Source organism: Fukomys damarensis, unplaced genomic scaffold (assembly GCF_012274545.1).
Source record: "Fukomys damarensis isolate Sample0158 unplaced genomic scaffold, DMR_v1.0_HiC HiC_scaffold_9, whole genome shotgun sequence".
Taxonomy (NCBI): domain Eukaryota; kingdom Metazoa; phylum Chordata; class Mammalia; order Rodentia; family Bathyergidae; genus Fukomys; species Fukomys damarensis.
The window spans coordinates 2,472,215-2,482,278 of NW_022900921.1; the positions used below are offsets into that span (position 1 = coordinate 2,472,215).

General features: G+C 46.2%; 1 protein-coding gene across 2 annotated transcripts in view; it reads left to right on the top strand.

Moving 5' to 3' along the window:
* Lyrm7 (LYR motif containing 7) overlaps positions 1-10,064 on the top strand; it is a 158,185-nt gene that overhangs the window by 49,061 nt on the left and 99,060 nt on the right. The gene's annotated exons all lie outside the window — the stretch shown is intronic.

The following is a 10,064-nucleotide window of genomic DNA, read 5'->3' on the forward strand; positions in this document are numbered from 1 at the left end:
TTTTTTTTTTTTTTTTTTTTTTTTTTTTTTTTTTTTTTTTGATACCAGGGATCGAATTCAGGACCTTGCACTTGCAAGGCAGGCAGTGGAACCACTGAGCTAAATCCCCAGTCTCCAGTTTCTGAATATGTATTCCGAGGGTGTGGGGAAGTCAAGTTTATCATCCAACTTTCCATTCTGAAAAACAGCAAGTGGGGAAGTGTCCCCACCAAGCGCCCTCCTTGGTGTGTGAGGCCTCCCTTGGCCTGTATCCTTCTAGGACAGGCGGCTGTGGGTTGGAGCCGTGGAGGAAACCCATTCTTAGTAGCTCCTCTGTACCCTTTCTCACACCCCGTGACCCCCTGTGTGTATCAGCCGTTGGGTGGTCCTTTTCTAGCCCAGTTAGCAGAACTCTGAGTAGAGAACCTGGTCGCCACCCTGGCCATGCTCTGGAGAGAAGTCGCGGTGAGGGGCAGTGCCCTGGGGACTAGGGGCTGTGGGTATTAGCACCCGTGATATCTGTTTTTCGTGCTTACTGGAAGTCCTTTGTATGAAGAAAGAGAACTCCTGGGGGGAAGGAGCCCCCCTTGGAAGCTGTTTGTTCAGAATCTTTACGTATGAGCATGGTGTGGGAATCTGCCCAGCACCTGGGGTCACCAGTCACGGGTGGCTTGGCGGGGTTCAAAGTAACTACATGAAACTCAGGGCTTGAAAATGTAGAATTTAAAAGAAAAGTCAGTTACTCAGCACTCCTGAATTCTTCACAGCCAACCCCCAGCCTGGAGGTGGGGAAGGGCTGCTACCCCAGAGAAGTTTCTTACCAGTCCACCCCTCCAGTCTGAGTCCTTCACTGCTTATCCTGTCTTGACTCCTTGCCATATTTTCTGTGTTTCTTTTTACATCTTTAAACTTAACTATCTGGATGGCTTGAATGAGCGCTTAACTCGGGGTCTGTGCTGTTTTCTTTGGGATACTGACCACCCTGACTCCGTCGTAGGTTCTGTCCTTCACTAGCTGCCTCTTACCCTAGCCGCCAGAGGGGTGGCAGCAGTGCAGTGGGCTGAGCGGTCACCACGGATAGAGGGACCACAGCAGAAGCTGCAGCCAAGACAGCTGGCAAGGGAACAGGGCCAGGGCAGCAGGCAAGAGGCCGCATGTGGGGAGGGTGTGGCACTGGGGCCACAGGAGCCCCGGTGGACGGTCGCACAGGACACCTAAGGGCGGCGCTAGCACGAGCCATACCTGGGGACAGGAACTGGCGTCCGGGGGAAGCAGCCACGCAGGCACAGCGGGCAGGTGAAAGCAGTGGCCTGCACGGTGTGAACAGGGGCTTAGCCTGGGCACTGCGCAGAGCCCAGAGGACAGCCGGGCAGCCAATGCCAGTGGCACCCTGACTGGAGTCGTGGCGGTGGCCCAGGGCCAAGAGGAGCCCAGAGCAGAGTCAAGGAATATGTCACACACAGTGGCTTCGCCTTGTGTGTCACCTCCAGAAACCTGGGCAAATCTTCGTAGAAGAGAAGAGGTCCAGGGTTTACAGCTGTGCACCTGTAAGCTTTCAAATCAGATTGGCTTGGGCCCTAAATATTAGGGGGATTTTGCTTTTACCCACAAGCCAGGATGTTCTGGGATGCTCGGAATTACACGCTTGTTTCTGACCGTCTTGAATGAAACCCTTGCCGTAGCAAGGTGGAGGTCTTTGGAAGCAGACAGAGAATGATCCTGCGGGTGACCACGTTACAAGACAACCCGAATTTACAATCTGCAGGGTCTTTTGTTCAAAGAGGCATTGCTTGGAAAGAAGAGGGACTCAGAGGGGACTCTGCAGGGACTCTGCGGGCAGAGTGGTACAGCTGGCCCTTGAGCTCTGGATTCTGCCGTCTCCTCGTCCCCTCGACAGAAGCGACTCTGTCAGTGTCTCTGCCCGAGAGAGATGGGCCCTCCCCACCCCCGCCGCCTGTCCTTGCTGCCAGACCTCCAACCAGGTGGAAGTCCTGGCCGGCCTTGGGGTCAGCTGTGAAGCGTGCGTGAACCAAACACACGGAAACAAAGCAAGGTTGTCCCACTTGGTTCTCTCCTTTTGTTATCAGTACAAAGCGCTGACGTTCACAGTGGCGGAGCTGTACCGACCCAGCCCAACCCTTTACCGTCCCTGCCCCTGCCCTTCTCCCCTGCCCAAACCTCGTGGTCCCCTTCCCAGTTATGAAAGATCCAGCCCCCCGTTTTCTATCAGCAGTCTTTGATTTTGCTCTTTAACTTATTTTTGAGTTTCTCCCATAAGAGAAGCCATGCAGTATTTAAGTTTGCATCTCGGACTTTTTTCCCCATACTGGGAATTGAACCACATCCCCGGCCCATCTCTGATTTTTTTTCACTTAACATTATAGATTCAAGGTGCATCCATTTTCCTACAAATAACTCAGATTTACCTTTTTAATAGCAGAGTAGTACGCCAGTGTGTATAAATACCACATTTTTTTTATCCATTCATCTGTTGAGGATTTACCAACTTTGATTGATTAAAAATGAATATGTTTGGGATCTTAAGAGTATAGCGTTGGGCCAGGGAGTTAGCTCAGTGGTGCCACTGCCTGCCCCAGGAGCTCAAGGTCCTGAGTTCAATCCCCGGTACCAAAAAAAAAAAAGAGTATAGCATCAAGGTGGAACAAATGTAAAACAGTATCAGGCCTCGTTTCTTGATAATGGGTACATGAAGCAGAGATTCTGGGTTTGAAGCATTAGCTAAAGAAACTGAGTGGCTTTCACAGCTTGCGTCATCATTTACAGAAACGTGGACTCCTGTGCCAGGCTTGAGCCGATTCAGACACTTCTACCCCCTTGGATAATGGGGGAGGGCAGTTCCTCAAGGGAAAGTCCTAAGACAAAGCCAAAACTTCCTCTCTAACCTTCCCTGAAGGGAGCACAGCCCTTTCCCCAGGTGGCGTACTTTGGGGAGGAGGGAATGACCGGACTCTGGAGACTGTGGAAACTGCTGGAAACTGCGCTAAGGTGGTGCCCTGAGGGTCGGGGGATTATTGAGCTGGGCATTGGCCCACGTCACAGAGAGCTGGCTCATCAGGTTCTTGGACTCGCCGTGTGACCGTTCTCCAGTTCTGGCAGGCGGAGTTAGAGCAGACGTGCTCCGCCGCTGGCAGCTGCCCCACGTTGGTTTCCTGAACCGGGGTGAAGGTTATTACAGTAGGAAAGGCCAAGTGGAAGCCACCACAACTGTCTGCTTCTGCGAGTAATTACTCTTACTGGTTCGCTTCCCTGATCAGACTCTGACAGATGTAATTACTAACTCAGACTAGTAAAGCTTACCCATGATTATACCATGATGCTAGGGAGAAAGGGAAATAAGGAGGTTGATGTAAGCACGGAGGCCCACGCTTGTAACCCTTGCATCCTGGGAAGTGGCAAGTTTGAGCCAGTCTGGGCAATTTAACTGAAGACAGGAGCAGCAGGAAGAGGAGGCAGAGGAGGAGGAGGAGGAGGAGCCCGATGGTGGTCCATTCAGCAGCGAGCTAATCCAGAGGCGTAACCGTCACATCAGTGATAGTACTGGTGTTTTCTGTGGTTTGGATGAGGGTCGGCCGAAGGCCCATATAGTCAAAGCTTCATCCCCAGCCCACGACACTACTGGGAGGCGGTGCAGCCCTTAAAGAAGTGACATTGAGCCAGGGGTAGTGGCACACATCTGCAATCCCAGCCTTTGGGGGCTGAGACAGGAGGATTGGAGCTGGAGGCCAGCCTGGGCTACACAGTGAGTTCAAGATCAGATTGAGTTATAGAGTGAGACCCTGTCTCAAAAGGCAAAATACAAAACCAAACCAAACCAACCAAACACACAAAAAAGCCCCTGTGAAAAGTCTTCCAGCCAATATGGACGTGCCGTAAAAGGGGATATTGGGATACGTGAACCCTAGCCCTTCCTCTTCCTTTCACATCCTAGCCATGAAGTGAACAGTTTGGCCCTGTGTTTTGCCATGAGGTGCTGTCTCAGTGCAGGCCCAAAAGCAGCAGGGCCAACAACTCGTGGGTTGAACCCTCTGAAACAGTGAGCCGAAATAAACCTTTTTTATTTATAACCTAATTACCTCAGATATTTGTTACAGTAATGGAAATCTGACTAACATCACATTTTAGAAGATCCCTTTACAAGATGTGGTCTTACCAAGAAGAACTTTGTAGCTAATAAAATTGAACTGTATTTAGTAGATCATGACTCAATGTCAGGTTCGATGCATTTGTTTTATGAAATTAAAACTAGCCAGGGGTTGGGGATTTAGCTCAGTGGTTCCGCTGCCTGCTTTGCAAGTGCAAGGACCCGAGTTCAATCCCCAGTACCAAAAAAAACTCAAAAAAACAAACAAACAAAAAAACTAGCCAGGTACAGTGGCACGTGCCTGTCATCCCATTACTCAGGAGGCTGAGGCAAGAAGATTGACACGAGTTTGAGGCATCCTTGACCTACCTATCTCAAAAAAACAACAAAAAAGCAAACAAACCCTAAAATTGAGCATTCATAGAATTTTATTTTACTTTGGAGTTATATTTACAAGACAATCTAGCAAATTTCCTTACCAAGTATAAAAGGGGAGTGTTCTGTTTATTTGGGCTATTGAAATCCAGTGGCTTTCAAATATGGGATAGCTCAACAATTTCCAGAATTTTAGAACAGAAGATGGTATAAAGAAGATTGGCAAAGAAAATTTAAGGATTAGCAGCAGTACCCACTATTTTACTGATATAGTAAGTACATGGATGAGTGAGAAAGTTCTTTGTTGGGGCGCATAACCGACTCCGTGCTTAATAGTAAAACTGCACATATCTGTTACTGTCTGCCAAGCGACGGCACTATAGAGAGAACCTGCCCACCAGGGTAGAGCAGCCTTGTCCCAGATGGCTTTCTGCTTTCCGCAGAGGCCACTGGAATTTGGACTTCAGTCTTCCGCTCCTGTGAGACCTACATTTGTTGAGTTACTCAAAGGCTGTTCCCTGCCCTAAAAAGTATTTGACTCCAAAAATAATAAAAAAAAATACCTCATTTTGGGGCCGAGGATTTAGCTCAGCAGCACAGCACTTGCTTGGCAAACACAAGGTCCTGAGTTCGATTTTGAGCCTATTTTTTTCTGGAACGCAAATACCAGCGGTCTTTGTACCTTGCTCTCTCTCAGGATGTATACACTTATTACAAGCTAAACTCTGTGCACCCACAAATTCATATGTTGAGGTGTTAATTCCCAGTGCAGCTGTGGTTGGCCAGCGACCTCTCAGGAAGTGGTTGATGGTAAGCAGTCAAGTAGCCTCAGGAGGAGAGATACCAGAGAGCTCTTCATTGGCTCTCTCAGGGGTCACGCACTAAGAAGGGTCATTTGCAAACTAACCAGAGTCAGCAGTAAAGTTGGTCTTGGAGCTCTAGCTTGCAGAACTCCAAGAAAATAAATTTCTGCTTGCTTAGATTATTAGTCTGTGGTGTTTTGTTGTGGCAACCTGAGCAGATTAAAACAGTCCTGAAGTTCTTTCAGACAGATGTCCTGATGTTGTTGATGTCCCAGAATGTTAACTTCTGGTTGACAGAATCAGCTCTCAGGAGAAAGTGACTTGTTCATTCCTAGAATTAACAAAGATTGTTTAGAATTACAGTGAATTTTTTTTTTTTTTTTTTTTTTTTTTTTGGTACGGGGCATATGCAGTGCCACTGAGCTAAGTACCTGGCCCTACAATGACCTTTTTTTGAATCTGAGTATGAAACAAGTTTGTTAAAAAGTGATATGAAGGGGGCTGGGGATTTAGCTCAGTGGTTCTGCCGCCTGCCTTGCAAGTGCAAGGTTGTGAGTTCGATCCCCAGTACCAAAAAAAAGTGACATAAAGGAAATGAGGATATTCAAACATATTCTTTCTTTCATTTAATATTTAATATTTACTAGTATTTAATAATCTTTTATTAAGTAATACTTTAATAATATTGAATATTTACTAAGCACTAAAACCCTATACACAACTTTCTTCAGAGCTTATAATCTAATATAGTGTATAATTTTTTTAGTTATTTAAGAAAACATTGAGCTCTGACATACTTTCCTTTTTTAAAGGAAAACTATGCCAGGTATGGTGGTGAACACCTGTAATCCCAGCACTCGGGAGGCTGAGGCAGGAGGATTGTTGAGTTTGAGACCAGCCTGGGCAGGTCAGTCTCAACTACATAGTGAGACCCTGTCTCCAAAAACCTAAATAAATAAGTAAATACATAGAAAAGAAAAGAAAACTATTACACATACCTAACCCTAATCACAGCAGCAAAACTTGGCATGGTTTTGGCCTATTTCCTATGATAAAAAATAAAACCTTCCTAAGCAGGCGATTGATTTTTGTTCAATCATTTAGCACCCAGAAGTACTAGAAGTTGCAAGACATCCTATTTGTTCTAAAGACAGTTTTGTTCCCTTCTTTTAAATCTTATATGACTTTTAAGTCCATAATTTCAGTGGGGCATGGTGGTGCACACCTGTGATCCCAGCATTTGGGAAGCTGAGGCAGGAGGATCAACACAAGCTGAAGGCCAGCCTGGGTGACATAGTGAGACCCTGTCTCAATTAAAAAAAAAAAATCCCATAATTTCTTTTGGGCTTAGACTTTTGTTGCCCAGACTCAAGGTCTTCCAGGACATGGCTTGCTCTGAAGCACTGAAAGTAGACATCCTTGTCCTATGCTTGCTTGCCCAGGAAAGTTCTAGTGCTTCACCACTATTTTGTCTTAAAAATCTGCAAGCACTGTAGGTATTTCAAACATAAAGACATTAGCACAGGGACCTGATGATAAAATTACTGAAAAGACAAAGGAGCAACAAGGCAAAAGTGGTGTCACCGAGAGCCCAGAAACACTGCTTCTGCGCACTGGGGCACAGCCGCGCTTCAACTACTGCTGTTGACGCCTGGGGCAGAACACAAGTGGCTTTTCTCCTGCGCCCTTGGCTCCCACTGGAAAATCCCACCCAGCCACAGAGGGGAAGCAAGGGAAACGCAGTTGTCCGGCTTCCTGCCCCTGCAGGGGAGAAGAGGAAATGCGAGGGCGGCCAGTCTAGGGCCCCTATGGTGCCTAGGGGTTTCTGTGCACCCCAGGCACAGAACAATCTTTCCATGTTTGCTTTTCTGTATCTGTTGAGATGATAGCACGGCATTTTTTTTTTAACGGCATTTCTTTTTACTTTCTTAATTATGTTAAGATTTTTCTCATTGTTAAACCTGTTTTGTTTTGTTTTTGTTTTTGAGACAAGGTCTCCCTGTGTAGTGCAGGATGGTTTAGACTCACTATGTAGGTCAGGCTGTAGTCAATCCTCCTGGCTCAGCCTTCTGAGTGCTGGGATTACAGGCGTGTGCCACCCTGCCCAGGATGCTTTGCATCCTTGCTATAAAGCCAGGGCTGAGGATGGAACCCAAGGCCTCATCCATGCTAAGTAATATTCTACCACCGAATCCCACCTGCAGCCCCTATAACTTGATCATAATGTGTTTGTACACAACACATATGTGTATATTTAAATGGTATTTTATCGGGTGGCATTTTGTTTAGGACATTTTATCTATGTTTACCAGCAGTGTTGTCCTTTAATTTACCTTTCTTCATGCTCTCCTTATGTAATTTGTATCAGAGTTATACCACTTAACAGTTTGTCTTTTCCCTACTTTCTAATTCTCTAGAAATTTAAATGTTATTTGAAATTTGAGTTTTTAAAAACATCTATAAAGTTCTAAACTTAATGCTTTGAACAAAAGTATATTTTAAAGCCAGCGTGGTGGTGCACGTCTGTAGTCCTAGCCCTCTGCAGGCTGAGGTGGGAGGATCACCACAAGCTCAGGGCCAGCCTGATCTATGTGGTGAGTTCAAGGCCTCCCTGAAGCAGTGTACACAGAGAGACCCTGTCTCCAAAAGGCGCATTTCAGATGAATAGCTTATCTTTTTGAATTTCCAGGTCCTCTCCCCAGAGGCAACAATTAATACCAGTTTATTTTTAATATCCAACAAGAGGTAGCACATACATGCACAAGCATGTATGTGTACATATTTTTCTTTCTCATGTATTAGCATACAACCCACAGTACTCTGCGTGTTATTTGTTCACCTAAAATATTTCTTGGAGAGTATTTCATTATAACACTTACACAGCTGAAGTTCTTTATAATATGCAATTTTTATGTTATAGATTATGTATATATTATATAGTTATATATTATACTATATAGCTGTATATTATATAAATAAAATATAGTTTTAAATAATATAGGCTGGGTGTGGTGGTGCACACCTGTAATCTCAGCACTTGGGAAGCTGAGGCAAGAGGATTGCTATAAGTTTGAGGCCAGCCTGGGCTACATCGTGAATTCAAAGCCAGTGTCAACTACATACCAAGATGCTGTCTCAAAAATCCTCCCCCCAATAAAAATAAAATAAATAAGTAAACATGGTTACACCAGTTCCACATTACTCTAATTATTAAATATTTTTATGCCTTGTATAGAGAGTTCCTACTTGTTGCTCTTATAGTTTCCCCAACTATTCTGGCTTATTTTTCCATATAAACTTTTTTTGGGGGTTTTATTTTGTTCATGTAGTTCAGACTGGCCTGGAACTCACTGTGTAGCCCAGGCTGGCCTCAAACTCTCGGTGATGCTCTTGCCTCAGCCTCCCGAGTGCTGGGATTAAGGTGTGTGGTACCACACCCGTGTTCCATATAAATTTTAAAAGCAGTTTGTCCAGTTCTCAAAAAACAAAATGTTTTATTTTGGGACAGAGAAGGAATCACCTAATTTCAAACCAGATTTTGCGGTTATTTTATTCAGTCGGTGCGTAACAATCCTTTGAATGCTGTCACTTCTTGCATCTGTTATGCCAGTCTTCTTTTAGTGAAGGAAGTTTTTTTCCTGTGAACTCTGAGAGGCGCCTGCCTCGATCAGCTGCCTGGAATGTCTTTATTTCTGTTTCACTCTCCAGTTATGGCTTCACCTGATACACAAATACTATTCTGACTGTCCTTTTTTGCAGCCAGTTTTGTCTCTGGGCTCTTGTTCTGTGGGTGATGGCGGAATGAAGCTAACTAGACAGTGCTGGGAACTGGACCAGCTGTGGTTTCTTAGAACAAAGAAAAGCACTCGCTAGACGGGGGCAGGGAGGGTGTCAAGAAAGCACCTGACTCTCAAAGCTTGTCAGATAAAAGAGCCGAAAACCAAGACCAGACCAGAACCACAACGAGCCTTCATCATAGGAACAATCTGCCGGCCGTCTCTGAACAAAGGAGAGAGAGAGAGCAACATGGCCGAGACAGGGAGCGCTTCTTATAGGAGCTAGGGTGGGGCTGAGTGAGGTGGTGGCTAGGGATTGGAGGAGCCCGGAAAAGGGGCGTGTTGGGAAGAAGAAAGCTGTGGTTTGGTGGGAGAAGCTGTAGTTTAAGTGGGAAGCAGGGTATTGTGGGAAGAAGGGTGCTATTTTATGCAGTGGCCATCTTAGGGTGAGGGAAATCCTACAAAGCTTCTGTGCAGCTTTTTGGCAGGTGACAGGGGCAGGTGGAGGTGTGAAGATGCAGGTATGCAGCTGCCTCTGCTTGCCAGGCTTTTTATTGCCAGCAGATTTTATTAGTCCTTTGTCCTTTGTGCTCCGGTGAAGCTTTTGTCCCTTTGTACTCCAGTCCCCTGCCCCAGGCTTACCTCAGCCTGCCTGGGTCTGGGCCTTTAGTTTGCCCCCTAGGACTTGTCACAGTCTGAGGGTTCCCTGGGCTGTCTCAGATCCTGGGCTACAAGATCCAAACCTGGGCTCCGTCGCCTGCGTGCACACTCCGTGGTGGGCTCTGTTCGATTTCCTTTTGCCCTCTTGTCCCTGTCAAGGCTGCAGCTCTGGGATTTATAAGTTGATTAGGAGGAGCCTCACGGGCAAGATCTCCTGGGTCAGTAATTAGGTAAAGGGATGCGTGAGTATCTAGTGCAGTAGTACAGTGACCCTAGAATATATAGAGTATAAGAGGGCCGGGATGTGGCTCAGCGGTGCCGCTGCCTGCCTCACATGCACGACATCCCAGGTTCGATCCCCGGTACAAA